This window comes from Aotus nancymaae, unplaced genomic scaffold (assembly GCF_030222135.1).
Source record: "Aotus nancymaae isolate 86718 unplaced genomic scaffold, 86718_ANA_hifiasm-v0.15.2.pri h1tg000057l, whole genome shotgun sequence".
NCBI lineage: Eukaryota > Metazoa > Chordata > Mammalia > Primates > Aotidae > Aotus > Aotus nancymaae.
The window spans coordinates 69,078,615-69,096,266 of record NW_026988471.1 but is presented as its reverse complement, the minus strand read 5'-3'; the positions used below and the strand labels follow the sequence as shown (position 1 = coordinate 69,096,266).

General features: G+C 47.1%; 1 pseudogene; it reads right to left on the bottom strand.

The window, feature by feature from the left end:
• Positions 1–649: 649 nt before the first annotated feature.
• Positions 650–1,361, bottom strand: LOC105704603 (large ribosomal subunit protein uL6-like; annotated as a pseudogene).
• Positions 1,362–17,652: the final 16,291 nt, after the last annotated feature.

The window sequence follows — 17,652 nt, the reverse complement described above, 5'->3', positions numbered from 1 at the left end:
AATTTTTTGTATTTTTAGTAGAGACGGGGTTTCACCATGTTGACCAGGATGGTCTCGATCTCTTGACCTCGTGATCCACCCACCTCGGCCTCCCAAAGTGCTGGGATTACAGGCGCGAGCCACCAAATTTTTTGTATTTTTAGTAGAGACAGGATTTCACCATGTTGCCCAGGCTGGACTCAAACTCTTGAGCTCAAGTGATCCACCTGCCCCGGCCTCCCAAATTGCTGGGATTACAGGCATGAGCCACCGCACCCGACCTAGCAGCCCAATGTAATCTATCTGCCATCTGGTCAAGGGCATCTGCCCTATCATCATCACTCATTGCATGATACTGAGCAGCTGCCTCTGTCTGGGGTATGCCTGTGTGTACACTGGGCACTTACAATAGGCCTCTCAAATATCCCCTATGGGCAAGGACAGACCCTAGTGCTTATTGACCTGCTGCATTAGTTTACCCCCTACATGGCCCAATTTCCAGCTTCATGGCCCAATTTCCAGCATAGCTATCAGGCCAAATCTGGTGTAGGTGCTGACTTCAACCATTGGACCCTGGCCAAGGCATTTGCCTCATTACTGCCAGGGGCAGCCAAAAGCACATGACCTGACACATGATAAAGAGTTACATTCTTTTTTTTTTCCAAATTAATAGGTCTTTTATTGCATCATTTAAATATCACAAGTAGGTCTTAGCTAGGATAGGCATCTTGTTTCTGTAGCTGGACAACTCTAAGGTCTTACCAGCCTATCAGCTTGCTGATCAGTTCCTTTTTCAGAGACATAGATACCATCCAAAAATTTCCGGATATCCTTGTTTTTAACTGTTGTAGCTTGCTGAATCAAAGCCACTGAATTTGAAACAAGCTCAATGTCATTTCCTTCAAGGATTAATTCATCTTTCTGGGCTTGAGATACTGAACAAGCAACACCTGGTCTCATTCGAACCCTGTGGATGTGTTTTTCAGCCAGGAAATTTCGGATTTAAGCAAGAGACCCATTCTCCTGGATAACGACGTTGATGGGGAAGTGAGCATACACAGACCTCATCTTGTAACGGAAGCCCAGCATAACAGCCTTGATCACGTTCTGTACATGACTACAAATAGTCCGAACGGTAGCCAGTTCCTTTCTGTTACCCCACCATTTGTCAACCATTTTTTTTCTTTCCAAGAAGACTGAGTTCTACATTGATGTGATTGAAGTTCCTCCGCAGTGTTCCTCAGGGGCCCTTCACGATAACTGTGCATCCCTTCAGAGTAATGTCGACATTTTCTGGAATGGCGACGGTCTGATTGCTGAGAATGGTCTTCATTCTCGCAGTAAACGCGGCAAAGAAGGAACGTCTTTCCTCATCACGTACTTGTATTAAAGAGTTACATTCTTTTGGTGGCCCAATTTTTAGAGGTCTTGCCACATGGCTTGGCCCTCAAATGGGTCAGTGGCCAACTAACCAATTCTGTGACTTCCAGGTAGTTAACCACAACATTAGGCCTCAATAAACTGCCCAGCTATCGGTCCAGATTACCATAGGTGCCTCCTCCTTGGTGATCCCCATCCACACTGCCAGGAGTTTAGCCCATTGACTACTTTGTCCATACCTTGTGTCAAGCCATATGGTATCAGTACTAGACTGGACTGCAATAGCCGTCCAGGCAGCAGTGGCACCCCGGCTAGACCCATCCATATACCATGCCCCATCAGGAATGGGGGGACACCCTTCCTCAAGCGGTGATAGCTTGGGGTCCAGGGGTGCCTCAGGCCGATCCATGGCCTTATCTTGCATTAGGACTACAGGTCCCAGGACTTTCTGTAATTCTGCTGCTAGGGGGCTTGTACTCAGGCTACTCCGCTGTTCTAAGTAGACACCCCGCTTTGCCAAAGTGGATGTCTGTGCCATCCCAGTCCGGGGGGTTGTTACACACGAATGTATCCACCCCACTATGGATAAGCTGTCTGCACAATGAGTGTAGCCCATATTGTCACACTCTTACAAGCCTGAAGGGCAGTATATGCAGCAGCTAATTGCTTCTCTATCAATGAATACTGGAGCTCATCTCCCTTTCAAAGCTGGGACCAAAAGCCTACTGGTGTTCTAAAGTACTCCGTGCACTGCCATAGGCCCCAGCCAAAACCACCTGTGGTCACACACACATAAAGTTGAAACGGGCGGCCCTGGTCAATCACATGTAGGGCCTGTGCTTATTGAATCACCCACTTGGCTGCCAGAAAGACTGTCTTAGCCTCATCATCCCAATCCCAGGTAGCCCCCTTTTTTGTCAACCAGTACAATGGTTTTGTCATTTGAGCCAAATCAGGCATGAACACCTGCCAATACCCCAGGAGGCCCACAAAGGTCGAAGCTGCCTCCCCATGGTGGGCTGGGATGTGCCTGGATGTGGGGATCCCCCACCAGCGTAGAGGCCCCTCCGTGTCTCCGCCATGACGGGGTTTGAGCCCAGACACGTCTCTCTCCACTGGGTGCAGTCGAGTGAGGTGGCTACAGGAAGACGTGGGAAATGTTAAGCTTGCAGAGAGTCACTCTCAGTTCACTGCTTCTAAGGCATGACTGAAGTAATGCCAGATTATTGTTTTTCTCCTGAAGTCAATGTTCTGGGCTAGTTCTATGACTCTATTTACCCGTAGTCACAGAAACATTGAGATCATTCACTGAATCACTACAAAATTGTTCCCCTCCTGATTTATTGCTTGCCCACCTGTCTTAACGTCATTTTCTGTAACAATGGATAAGAGGATAAGAATCTTTTGTGACCTTTAGGTAAACTTGTATGTTGTCCCCCTTCTTGGTTATTTTGTATTTTCCTTGGTTACTTTGTAACTTTCTGTTCTTTCCCCCTGATAATGATTCTGTAAGAAGACTGACGTCAGTCACTGTATGTAAAATCATATATAAGAACATGTGCACAAAGAATAAATCGCTGATCTGAGCATATCTCTTATCAGACCTCCAGACCCATTTCTCTATCTCTCTTCTCTTCCGCGCACTCTCTCTTCCAGGTATTAGGACCCTCTTGCTGGTCAAGAGATCCTTGGCAGAAGTGCCGATCTCACGGCCAACAACACCTGAATTTTGTCTATGATGCCCTCTGGTGTGGCTTTTGTCTTACCTGACCAGATAACTCTCAAGAATTTGGCAGACAATCCTTGGACCTTGGATTCATTGACAACCCAACCCCATGCTGCCAAATGTTGCAAGAGGGGCAACACCCCTTCTAAATCTGCAAGAGAATCAGAGGTTAACATAGTATCATCAATGTAATAGAACAGGCGGATCCCCTTTGGACTTTTCCAGGAGGCTAAGCCCGTGGCAAGCAGACCCTGACATATGATGGGACCATGACATATGGTGGGACTATGCACACAGCCCTGTGGCAACACTGTGAAAGTCCATTGTCTCCCTTCCCACGTGAAGGCAAACTGTTCCTGGCTCTCTGGTGCAATGTCAATTGAAAAGAATGCATTGACCGGGTGCAGTGGCTTATGCCTATAATCCCAGCACTTTGGGAGGCTGAGGTGGGTGGATTACCTGAGGTCAGGAGCCCGAGACCAGCCTGACCAACATGGAGAAACCCCGTCTCTACTAAAAATACCAAAAAAATTAGCCAGGCATGATAGCGCATGCCTGTGATTCCTGGGAGGTGGAGGTTGCAGTGAGCCAAGATCGAACCATTGCACTCCAGCCTGGGCAACAAGAGTGAAACTCCAAAAGAAAAGAAAAAGGGAAGGGAAGAAAAGAAAATGAGAAGAAAAAAAAGGAAGAGAAGTGAAGGGGAGGGTAGGGGAGGCGAGGGGAGGAGAGAGGAGGGTAGGGGAGAGGGGTAGGGGAGGGAAGGGGAGGGGAAGAGGGGGAAGGGGAGAAGAGGGGAAGGGAAAGGAGGAGAAGGGGTGGGGAGGAGGGGAGGGGAGGGGAGGGAAGGGAAGGGAAAGGAAGAAAAGAAGGGAAGGGGGCATTAGCCAAGTTTACTGCATAATGGTACTATCCCAATTCCCTCATCAAGCAGTCCATCAAATCCATGATAGATGGGACAGCTGCATGTAAAGGGGGTGTTATTTATTTAGTTTTTGATAGTCCACTGTCATCCGCCAAGTCCAACAGGCCTTTTGACTGGCCATACCAGAGAATTGTAGGGGCTGTGGGTGCCATACACTATCTGCACCTCCTCTAGCTTCTTAATAGCCTCAGTTATCTCCATATGCCCTCCTGGCAATCGGTATTGACAAGTGGAGGTGATCCGTCCGGGTCGTGGCAGAACTTGGGGCCCGTGATGCGTATCTCCCCATAGTATCGGCTTTACTACATGTACTCGAAGTTTGAATTCTCTGGCCGTGGTGTGTAAGCTAAGACCGTGCAACATGTCCACCCCCAGAATGTATTCCAGTGTGGGAGAGACATACACAGTGCATAAAAGGGGAGCCAAGCGCCGATGCTCAGGTGCAAAGATACAGGTTTTACTTTCACTGACTGGCTTCCATAGCCATCTATGTATGCAGCCTTGACTAAAAACTTATCCAGGTTCCCATAGATGAGGCTCCATCTGCGCCAGTATCAACCAGCACCAACACCTGCCGTACATGGGTGGGGGACCAGTGGATTGCCAATTCCACGTGTGGCCTCCGGTCGTCTGGTGTCCTGCCAAGCTGGGCACCTCGGCCAGTTCCCTATCAAATACAGAAGGCTTTTTTCCTCCGCCCATCTGCAAGTAATCTTGAGCTGGAGTGGGACTGGGTCGAGCAGCATCATCCTGCCCCCTCTTGGGCATTTTCTGGAATTGCTGCTCCAGGGACAATTGCCTCCACAAAGTTAACAGCACTTCATTGCGTTGCTTTTCAATTTTCTCTCAGGCAACCGCAGCCAATATCAGATTAGGGCTAGGCCCAATGGCTCATGCCTGTAATCCCAGCACTTCAGGAGGCCAAGGTGAGTGGATAACGCGGTCAGGAGATCAAGACTAGTCTGGCTAACACGGTGAAACCCCATTTCTACTAAAAATACAAAAAATTAGCCAGGCAAGGTGGCACGCACCTGGATAGTCCCAGCTACTCGGGAGGCTGAGGCAGGAGAATCACTTGAACCCAGGAGGCGGAGGTTACAGTGAGCCAAGATCGATCATGCTACTGCACTCCAGCCTGGGTGACAGAGCAAGATTCTGTCTTAAAAAAAAAATCAGATCAATCCATGTCTGCATGAGGATCACCTGCTGGGGCCCCTTTTTGTCCTGTGGGGTGACTCCCTGTGGGAGGGATAACTTCCCCTTCTTTATGGTGTGGACTCCCTGCTCCCACTGCCGGCTCTCTGCTTCCCCAAGGGCTGCCATGGCAGTAGTCACCTTATATATGCAGTGCCCCATGTATGGAGTAAGGACAATGGCCAGAGAGCCGAAAGCACGCGGGGGTGCAGAGCCCAATACAAGGTCCCTCATGTAGGGGTAAAGCGTTTGTCATCTGGCCCTTGGGTATTCAAATCAAACATAGCCTGCCGCATACCCATCTCCCAAAGTACCTGCACCAGCTCTGCATATGATTGCCATTTACTCACAGTTTTTGCTATTTCTCTGGCATCATTCCACACTGTCCATATGGCTGCCCTCAGCCATTCAATCAGAGTGTGGTCACCTTGCCCTTGCGCCAACCGCCTGCTCACCTGCAACCGCTGATGGAGGGAGGGGTGAGTTGTGATAGAAGCCAACTTTTCCATCTCAGCAGTGGAACCGGAAATACTGTCAGCTTCTTTGTCCCAGAGGGGGAGCATCCATGCAGGTGGGGGCTCCCACTACTTGCCTAACCCCTGCAACTCAGTGGGGATGTAGGCACTATATGAAGTGTGCTCCACCTTGTAGGGGGTCCCTGGGCCTACCCTTGGGGCCCAAGTGGCTGTTCACGCTCTATGTTTTGGCAGACCACAGGGTGAGCCTGCAGTGGGGGATCTTATTCATCGGTATCAGATCTAGTGGGAGTCTCTGGCTGGGAAGATGGGCTCAAGCCAGCACAGCAGTTCCCAATTCTCATTCCAAGCTGTGTATTTGGGCCTCCAGGTGCTCGGCTAGCACCTGGAGACTTCTTGCCTGTGCTGCATCTCACAGGGACTGGGCATGCACTTCCCATAGCACAATCAAAAATGCCCATCCAACTCTGCTGGCAAAGGCACACTCCTTCGTCAGGCTGTGCGGTTCCAGGTGCTTCAGCGCCTCCTTCATGCTCATGGAGGACTTGTCCACTGCCACCCATGTTTCTACCAGGGCCCATCCGAGCAGCACGGCTGCCACCAGGTTGGGGCCACATGTGTCGACCTGGGATCATCAGATGCCGAGGACTCACTCACCTCAGAAACCTGCCAGCTATACCAATTGTCAGGTTCCAACCCAGGCTGGGGTCCCCGGGTAGTTGGTGGACGGCTGGCTGGTAGTTGAAAGAACACTCGGCAGGGGGCTGTAGGCAGGTGGGACATGGCTTTATTATGTGCCCCTTCTCACAGTGTCAGTGATACATTTATGCACCTCACAGACAATAATGGATCAGAGCCAGGTGATGAGCCAACCCATAACATGGTTACATAACTGTGATTATATAACACACAGGATTGTGCACCTGTACTCCAATCCCGCTGTGTCATGCTGTACTGGATGTTTACCTAGGCCTGCTCTTGACTGCCATGCAGCCATTTTCCTTACATATATATACACAGGATGGAATACTATGCAGCCATAAAAAAGAATGAAATCATGTCCTTTGCAGCAACATAGATGAAGCTGGAGGTCATTATCCTAAGTGAATTAACGTAGGAACAGAAAACCAAATACTGCATCTTCTCACTTATAAGTGGGAGTGAAGCACTGGGTACTCATGGAAATAATGATGGCAACAATAGAAACTGGGAACTACTGGGGGGGATGGTTGAAAAACTAACCATTGGGTACTAGGCTCAGTACCTGAGTGATGGGATCATTCTTACCACAAACCTCAGTATCATGCAATATACCCAGGTAACAAAGCTGCACGTGTACCCCTAATCTAAAATAAAGTTGAAAAAAAGAAGAGAAAACTTGATTTTGTGCGTTCTGTCTTACACTCAGTTTTGGTCTGAGTGTTGTTGTTGTTTAAAAGACAGGGTCTCTATAAAAGGCCCAAGCTGGTTTCGAGCTCCTGGGCTCAAACAATCCTGCCTCCTCATCCTTCCAACGTGCTGGCATTACAGGTGTGAGCCACCATGCCGGCCAAGTTGTTTTTTGTATGAGACAATTTGGTAAGGAATCAAAAGATGAAAATACAGAAATACATGGCATAAAATTTGCATAACAGATGAAGCTTCTAGTACTGATGATGGCAGCTCAAGAAATGGACTTTGATTTGGAAGGAACAGAGTGGTCCACAACTTTCCTTCCTATACCTGCAGGAAACTGCTACTTGAAAAAGATAAAACATCTTGGCCTGGCGTGGTGGCTCACGCCTGCAATACCAGCACTTTGGGAGGCTGAGGCCGGTAGATCACGGGTCAAAAGATCCAGACCATCCTGGCCAACATGGTAAAACTCCGTCTCTACTAAAAAGACAAAAATTAGCTGGGCATGGCAGCGCACATCTGTAGTCCCAGCTACTTGGGAGGCTGAGGCATAAAAATCTCTTGAATCCGAGAGGCGGAGGTTACAGTGAGCTGAGACGACGCCACTGCACTCCTGTCTGGCAACGGAGCAAAACTCAAAAAAAAAAAAAATCTTTTGAGGTTTCTCAAAAAGTAGTCAAGTGCCCTTAAGTAAGTAATTCCATTAATCTCAAGACGTCTTTGAAAATTTTCCAAAAAAGTTCTGATTTCTGTGGCTTACGTGCTTTCTCACCTGATTTGTTGTGATACAAATAACACAAGGGTTAAAAAGTAGAGACTTTGCACCTGTCTGAATTCCAGAGTAAATAAGTGGTCTTTGAAGAGGTTTTCAAATACAGGTAGGTTAACTACCACTTGAGGTAAAGTCTTTAGTTACCTTGCAAACATAAATTAGATACTTAGGAGGGTAATGTTTTGGACTCTTCCTGGCTATCACTCGTCAGTTAATTAGCATCCTTTAGAATTTGGTGTGGCTGGCCGGGCGCGGTCGCTCACGCCTGTAATTCCAGCACTTTGGGAGGCTGAGGTGGGCGAATCACAAGGTCAGGAGATCGAGGCCATCCTGGCCAACATAGTGAAACCCTGTCTCTACTAAGAATACAAAAATAGCCAGGCGTGATGGCACATGCCTGTAGTCCCAGCTACTCGGGAGGCTGAGACAGGAGAATCGCTTGAACCTGGGAGGCGGCGGTTGCAGTGAGCGGAGATTGCGCCATTGCACTCCAGCCTGGGTAATAGAAGGAGAGTCCATCTCAAAAAAAAAAAAAAAATGAATTTGACGTGCCTGGGTGTGGTGGCTCACAGGACTCTGGGAGGCCGAGGTGGTAGGATTGTTTGAACCTAAGGAGTTCAAGACCAACCTGGGCAACATAGTGAGACTCCATCTCTACAACATAAAAAATTAAAATAAATAAATTAGCTAGGCATGGTGGCATGCACCTGTAGTCCCAGCTACTTGGGAGGCTGAGGTGGGAGGATGATTTCAGCCCAGGAAGTTGAGGCTGCAGTGAGCCATGATCATGCCACTGCACTCTAGCCTGGGCAACAAAGCAAGACACTGTCTCAAAAAAAAAAAAAAAACACAATGCCAAATGTTGCATGGAACATACTTATACTAAAAAAAGCTTGTCGTTTAACTGAAATTCAAATTTAATGGAGTGTCCTGTATATTTTTTCTGTTGATTCTAGAGACAGTTGCAGGGAGGTGCAGCCAAAGCTGCCTTGGAGGCAGCTGCAGGTGGGACACATGAGGGGCAGCTGGCGCAGGTCCTGGGGCCCACTGAGGTGAGCGCTGCTAGGGCTTCTGTACACTGATCCATTGGCTCCCACACAGAGCACGAGAAGCGAATCAGAGCCAGTGAAGGAAGTGCCTTCCTGCCACTATCAATTTGCGTTGTTCCCCAAGTGCCCTCTATTGACACAGCCTAACATTGAGCCAATAAAGGAAAAATGTTTCACAAAAGCAAGTAAATTATGGGGTTGAGAGGCTCCCTTCTCTCAGGGCCTTGCACCTAAACAGCTTTTCCCTATTTTTGCTTTCAAGTCTCCACTTAAGTCACTTCCTCTAAGAGGGCTTCCTTTCTTCACCCCACAGTCTAAATCACTAGATCAGTAGCTTCTCAATCCATCTTATACTTTTCCTTTATAGCATTTGTCATAATTTTAAATTATATTTAATTATTCATGTAGTTATTTCTTTAAAACCTGTTCTCCCCATAAACTAAAGTACTGATGACTAGTCCCTTTTTTTTTTTTTTTTTTGAGACAGAGCCTTGCTGTCTCCCAGGCTGGAGTTCAATGGCACAATCTGGGCTCACTGCAACCTCTATCTCCAGGGTTCAAGCGATTCTTCTGCCTCAGCCTCCCTAGTAAATGGGATTACAGGTGCACACCACCATGCCTGGCTAATTCTTGTATTTTTAGTAGAAACAGAGTTTCACCATGTTGGCCACACTGGTCTCGAACTCCTGATCTAAAGTGATCCACTCACCTCAGCCTCCCAAAGTGCTGGGATTACGGGCATTAGCCACTGGGCCTGGCCTGGTGACTATTTCTTCAATGCCATAATATCCAGTACATGGTAAATAATAAATGCTTAATACATGTTTAATTAATCAATTAATAAATGAGTTAGTTAAATTGCTATTTCAAAAAATCTAGTTTTGACCAAATGATTTTCCACCTTGTGTGGCTAGTACTACCAGCTGGAGTACTGGGAGTAAGGTAATAAAAACCTGGCATTGGCTGGGCGTGGTGGCTCACGCCTGTAATCTCAGCACTTCGGGAGGCCAAGGCAGGTGGATCACCTGAAGTCAGGAGTTCAAGACCAGCCTGGCCAACATGGTGAAACCCCATCTCTACAAAAACACAAAAATTCCCTGGGAATGATGGTGGGTGCCTGTAATCCCAACTACTCAGGAGGCTGAGGCAGGAGAATCACCTGAACCCAGGAGGTGGAGGTTGCAGTGAGCCAAGATCATGCCACTGCACTCCAGCCTGGGTGACAGAGTGAGACTTTGTCCCCGCCCTCCCCCAAAAAAGCTGGCATTGGAGGACCAAATCGGGGCCAAGTTGTTTGAGCCATGTGATATAATTTAAACTTTTTTTTATCCTGAAGACCCTAGGGAGCCACTGATTCAATTTGTATTTAGTCAAGATGTGTTCCAGGTTGCAGACTTGATGAGCAGTTAGATGGATGGTGGATCATTAGTTACTGGGATGTGAGAAGGAAGAGAAGCATGTTTGTGAGAGTGAGTAAGGATAGGAGCTATCATAGTGAGAAAGCAGGAAATGAGAGCTAATGAGTCTTATCTTTTTTTCTTTTGAGGCAGAGTCTCACTCTGTCGCCCAGGCTGGAGTGCAGTGATGTGATCTCAGCTCACTGAAACCTCCGACTCCTGGGTTCAAGCGATTCTCGTGCCTCAGCCTCCCAAGTGGCTGGGATTACAGGCATGTGCCACCACACCCAGTTAACTTTTGTGGTTTTGGTAGAGACAGGGTTTCACCATGTTGGCCAGGATAGTCTTGAACTCCTGACCTCAGGTGATCCGCCTGCCTTGGCCACCCAAAGTGCTGGGATTACAAACGTGAGTCACCTCGCCTGGCTTTATCTTTCAATGTGAGAGACTGGATGTGGGAGACACAGGTAGAAATATCTAGTAGGTAATGATATGGAATTTAGGAGGGTGATTCAGGCTGGATATAGAAATGGGAGTCATCTGTATTTACATGTTAGTTGGAGGCTTGGAGTAGAGATCACCAAGTGAGGTGAGGACTGAGGACAAAACTCAGGATAATCAGTGTTCAAGGGGACAGAGGCAGGCCGGGTACAGTGGCTCATGCCTGTAATCCCAGCACTTTGGAGGGCTGAGGTGGGTGGATCGCTTGAGCCCAGGAGTTCAAGACCAACCTGGGCAACCATAGCAAGATCTCATCTCTACAAAAAATAAAAAAAAATTAGCCAGGCATGGCGGCATGCACCTGTGGTTCCAGCTACTCGGGAGGCTGATGTAGGAGGATCGCGAGTGCAGGAGGTTGAGACGGCAGTGAGCTGTGATCATGCCTCTGCACTCCAGCCTGGGCAACAGAACAAGACCCTGTCTCAAGAAAAAAAAAATACAAAACAAAAACACAGAATTCATGTGTTTTTGTGCATGTCTATACTGTTTCGCTAGAATACTTATAAACTGAATGTGTTGGCTGGGCACGGTGGCTCACGCCTGTAATCCCAGCACTTTGGGAGGCTGAGGCGGGTGGATCACGAGGTCAAGAGATCGAGACCATCCTGGCCAACATGGTGAAACCCCGTCTCTACTAAAAAATACAAAAATTAGCTGGGCATGGTGGTGTGCGCCTGTAGTTCCAGCTACTAGGGAGGCTGAGGCAGGAGAATTGCTTGAACCCAGGAGGCGGAGTTTGCAGTGAGCCGAGATTGCACCACTACACTCCAGCCTGGTGCCTGGTCATAGAGCAAGACTCTGTCTCAAAAAAAAAAAAAAGAAAGAAAAGAAATTGAATGTGTTAAGGTAAGGAAATGTGAATTGTAATAATTGTATTATATATTGCCAAATTACCCTCTTAAAAGGCTATATACAGGTCACACCTGTAATCCCAGCACTGTGGGAGGCTGAGGCGGGTGACTCACCTGAGGTGGGGAGTTCGTCGTGACCAGCCTGATCAACATGGAGAAACCCCGTCTCTACTAAAAACACAAAATTAGCCAAGCATGGTGGTGCATGCCTGTAATCCTGACTACTTGGGAGGCTGCGGCAGGAGAATCGCTTGAACCTGGGAGGTGGAGGTTTCAGTGAGCCAAGATTGCACCATTGCACTCCAGCCTGGGCAACAAGAGCAAAACTCTGTCTAAAAAAAAAAAAAAAACCAGCTATATACCAGCTGGGCATGGTGGCTCACTCCTGTAATCTCAGCACTTTGGGAGGCTGAGGTGGGTGGATCACTTGAGGTCAGAAGTTTGAGACTAGCCTGGCCAACATGAGGTTGCAGCGAGCCGAGGTTGAGCAACTGCACTCCAGCCTGACCCACAGAGCGAGACCCTGTCTCAAAAAGGCTGTATACCATTTTACACTCCAATCTCGCTTTTATTTTTTGCTAGTCTGATGAATGTAAAATGGTATTTTCAGTTGCATTTCCCTGATTATAAGTTAGTCATTTTTCATAATTGGCCATTTGTATTTATTTCTGTGATGTATCTTCACATCCTTAGTTTATTTCTTCATTAGATTGTTTCACGGTTTTTGTTTTTTATCAATTAGTAGAAATTCCTTATATAGTTTGGATATGCACACATCCTCTCTGGAAGAATGTGTCCTCCATCCAAGTCACTCAGGATCACCTCAGATTAAAATAATTAGTTATGAGTTCATAATAAAAATTATCAAACATGGCCAAGTGTGGTGGCTCACACCAGTAATCCCAGCACTCTGGGAGGTAGGCAGATTACTTAAAGTCGGGAATTTGAGACCAACCTGGCCAACATGATGAAAGCCCATCTCTACTAAAAATACAAAAGTTAGCTGGGCATGGTGGCAGGCGCCTGTAATCCTAGCTACTTGGGAGGCTGAGGCAGGAGAATCAGTTGAACCCGGGAAGTTGAGGTTGCAGTGAGCCGAGATCAAAAAAACAAAAAACAAATACCAGAAATCACAAAATTAGATAGTGGAAAAAATTCCAAATAAATTGGTCAATACACTATATGTAAATGGACTAATCTACTAAATTAAATTAACTGATTGAATTTCCTTTTTTCTGTTTTGAGACAGAATCTCACTCTGTTGCCCAGGCTGGAATGCAGTGGTGTGATCATGGGCTGTCTACAGCCTGGAGTTCCAGGTCTCAAGCCATCCTTCTGCCTCAGACTCCCAGGTAGCTAGGACTATAGGTGCACACTACCATGCCTGGCTGATGTTTTTATTTTTTATTTATTTATTTTTTCTTTTTTTTTTTTTTTGAGACAGAGTTTTGCTCTTGTTACCCAGGCTGGAGTGCAATGGCACGATCTCGGCTCACTGCAACCTCCACCTCCTGGGTTCAGGCAATTCTCCTGCCTCAGCCTCCCGAGTAGCTGAGATTACAGGCACACGTCACCATGCCCAGCTAATTTTTTGTATTTTCAGTAGAGACGGGGTTTCACCATGTTGACCAGGATGGTCTCGATCTCTTGACCTCATGATCCACCCACCTTGGCCTCCCAAAGTGCTGGGATTACAGGCATGAGCCACTGCACCCAGCCGTAATGTTATTTATTTATTTATTTATTTGAGACAGAGTCTCGCACTGTTACCCGGGCTGGAGTGCAATGGTGTGATCTCGGCTCACTGCAACCTCTGCCTCCCAGGTTCACACGATTCTCCTGCCTCAGCTTCCCTAGTAGCTGGGATTACAGGCGCACACAACCACACACCTGGCTACTTTTTTGTATTTTTAGTAGAAATGGATTTCACTATGTTGGCCTGACTGGTCTCAACTTCTGACCTCGTGGTCCACCTTCTTGGGCCTCCCAAAGTGCTGGCATTATAGGTGTGAGCCACTGTGCTGGCCTAATATTTTTATTTTTATAAAGATAAGGTTTCACTATGTTGCCCAGGCTGGTCTCAAACACCTGGGCTCAAGTGATTCTCTGCCTAGGCCCAAGGTGCTGGGATTACAGTTGTGAGCCACCACACTCAGTCTAATTGGATTTTAAAAATCTAGATAGATGTGCTGCTGCTGCTTTTAAGTAACCTGTCTAAAACAAAAGTACACAGAAAAATATATGCCAGGGAACCTTAAACAAAGCTGATATGGCCAAAGTAATATCAAACAAAACACACACATCTATTATCAAACACACATGAAAAATGTTTTTTTATTTTTTTGACGGAGTCTCCCTGTCGCCCAGGCTGGAGTGCAGTGGTGTGATCTCAGCTCACTGCAATCTCTGCTTCCCAGGTTCCAGTGATTCTCCTGCCTCAGCCTCCCAAGTAGCTGGAACTATAGGCATGCACCACCACGCCTGGCTAATATTTGTATTTTTGGTAGAGATAGGGTTTCACCATGTTGGCCAGGCTGATCTCAAAAATTTAAAAAAAAAAAAAAAAAAAAGGAAAAAGGCCAGGTGCAGTTGCTTATGCCTATAATTACACCCACCAAGCACTTTGTGAGGCCAAGGCAGGCAGATCATGTGAGGTCAGGAGTTCAGAGACCAGCCTGGCCAACGTGGTAAAACTCTGTCTCTACCAAAAATACAAAAATTAGTCGGGTGGGCCGGGCGCGGTGGCTCAAGCCTGTAATCCCAGCACTTTGGGAGGCCGAGGCAGGTGGATCACGAGGTCAAGCGATCGAGACCATCCTGGTCAACATGGTGAAACCCCGTCTCTACTAATACAAAAAATTAGCTGGTCATGGTGGTGCGTGCCTGTAATCCCAGCTACTCGGGAGGCTGAGGCAGGAGAATTGCCTGAACCCAGGAGGCGGAGGTTGCGGTGAGCCGAGATCGCGCCATTGCACTCCAGCCTGGGTAACGAGCGAAACTCCGTCTTAAAAAAAAAAATAATAATAATAATTAGTCGGGTGATGACTTGTGCCTGTAATCCCAACTACTTGGGAGGCTGAGGTGGGAGAATCGCTTGAACTCGGGAGGTGGAGTTTGCAGATCGTGCCACTGCACTCCAGCCTGGGCAACACAGCAAGACTCCCTCTCAAAAAAAAAAAAAAAGGAAAAAAGAAAATGCCTTTGGTCAGGTGCAGTGGCTCACACCTGTAATCCCAGCACTTTGGGAGGCCAAGGCGGATGAATCACTTGAGGTCGGGAGCTCAAGACCAGCCTGGCCACACAATGAAACTTTATCTGTACTAAAAATACAAAAATTAGCCAAGTGTGGTGGCGCATGCTTATAATCCCAGCTACTTGGGAGGCTGAGGCAAGAGAATCGCCTGAACCTGGGAGGCAGAGGTTGCAGTGAGCTGAGATTGCATGACTTCACTCCAGCCTGGGTGACGGAGTGATACTCTGTCTCAAAAAATAAAAATAAAAAAATAAAAAAACCCACAAAGGGCTGTTTAAGGTGGCTCACGCCTGTAATGCCAGCCCTTTGGGAGGCTGAGGTGGGCAGATCACCTGAGGTCAGGAGTTCGAGACTAGCCTGGCCAACGTGACGAAACCCCATCTCTACTAAAAAATACAAAAATTAGCCTGGCGTGGTGACGGGCGCCTGTAGTCCCAGCTACTCAGGAGGCTGAGGCAAGAGAATCGCTTGAACGCAGGAGATGGAGGTTGCAGAATTGCATCACTGCACTCCAGCCTGGGTGATAGAGCAAGACTCCATCTCAAAAAAAAAAAAAAAAGAACAAAGGAAATGCCTTTAAATGTTTAAATGTTAGGAGCTATCATTTCTTAATTAACAAAGCAAAGTTTCTAAGAGACCCCAGAAAGGTAGCTTATCATATTTTCTGACTATAAAGAAATTAGTTTAGAAATCACTAACAAAGGCTGGCCACAGTAGCTCACACATATAATCCCATAGCATTGGGAGGCTGAGGCAGGAAGATCGCTTGAGGCTAGGAGTTTAAGATTAGCCTGGGCAGCATGCATAGGAAGACTCCCATCTCTACAAAAAATTTTTCAAAATTAGTTGGACATGGTGGTACTCCCCTGTAGTCCCAGCTACTCCAGAGGCTGAGGTGGGAGGATCCCTTGAGTCCAAGAGTTCAAGACTGCAGTGAGCTAGGATTGCACCACTGCACTTCAGCCTAGATGACAGAATGAGACCCTGTCTCTAAAAAAATAATACAAAGCCGAGGTGGGTGGATCACAAGGTCAGGAGTTCAAGACCAGACCAGCCAACATGGTGAAGCCCCATCTCTACTAAAATATACAAAAATTTGCTGGGCATGGTGGCTCATGCCTGTAATCCCAGCTACTTGGGAGGCTGAGGTAGGCGAATTGCTTGAACCAGGACCCGGGAGGTGGGGGTTGCAGTGAGCCGAGATCACTCCACTGCACTCCAACCTGGGCTACAGAACTAGACTCCAACTCAAAAAAATATATATATTAGCCGGGCTTCATGGCGCACGCCTGTAATCCCAGCTATGAATCGCTTAAACCCAGGAGACAGAGGTTGCCGTCAGCAGGGATCCCACCACTGCATTCCAGCCTCAGCGACAGAGAGACCCTGGAAAGAAAGAGAGAGAGAGGAAAGAAAAGAGGGAGGGAGGAAAGGAGGAACTTGGATAATACACTTGTGCCAAAAAGTAAGAAAATGCACAGAGGGCCGGGCGCGGTGGCTCACGCCTGTAATCCCAGCACTTTGGGAGGCTGAGGCGGGTGGATCACGAGGTCATGAGATCGAGATCATCCTGGTCAACATGGCGAAACCCCGTCTCTACTAAAAATACAAAAAATTAGCTGGGCATGGTGGCGCACGCCTGTAATCCCAGCTACTCAGGAGGCTGAGACAGGAGAATTGCCTGAACCCAGGAGGCGGAGGTTGCAATGAGCGGAGGTTGTGATGAGCCGAGATCGCACCATTGCACTCCAGCCTGGGTAACAAGAGCGAAACTCTGTCTCAAAAATAAAATAAAATAAAATCTTTATTTTGTTTCTATCACAGTTAGTGATAAAAGAGATCACTTACAAAAATTTGTGGAAATTTCAAAACACTTATGTAAATAACTTATGGATCGAAGAAACTACCATAATGAAAAATTTTAATTTAATATTTATTTATTTATTTATTTATTTGAGATGGAGCCTCACTCTGTTGCCCAGGCTGGAGTTCAGTGGTGCAATCTTGATTCACTGCAGCCTCCACCTACCAGGTTCAAGCAATTCTGCCTCAGCCTCTCGAGTAGCTGGGATTACAGGTGTGTACCACCATGCCCGGCTAATTTTTGTATTTTTAGTAGAGACAGGGTTTCACCATGTTGGCCAGGCTAGTCTCAAACTCCTGGCCTCAAGTGATCTGCCTGTCTTGGCCTCCCAAAGTGCTGGGATTACAGGTGTGAGCCACCGCACCTGGATGAAAAAATTTAAATAATATCTCTACAAAAAAATACAAAAATTAGCAGGGCATGGTGGCACATGCCTATAATCCCAGCTACTTGGGTGGCTGAGGCATGAGAATCACTTGAACCAGGGAAGCAGAGGTTGCAGTGAGCTGAGATTGCACCACTGCACTCTAGTCTGGGCAATTCATTCTAAAAACAATAATAATAATAATACATAACCTTAAATGTTTATATTAAAAAACAGAGGCTAAAACTTAATGTGTTATATTTCCTGTAAGAAGTTAGAAAAAGAGGGGTCTCATGGGATAACATGCTCTTGGGAAGCAGCGCTGTGGTGTCAGACTGCAGGATTGGCCCATTCATCCTCAAAAGCAACTTGGCCAATTTAGGGGCCAAGTGCCTCCAGATGCTGGACTCTGGGCTAATTATCTGCACCTGGATATAAAGGATGGGCATTTTGTTCCCAACATCACCTTTGTCACAGTGTGGTAGAAAGGCTTTGAAAGCAGCTAGGCTAAGATGCTTTCTTTGAC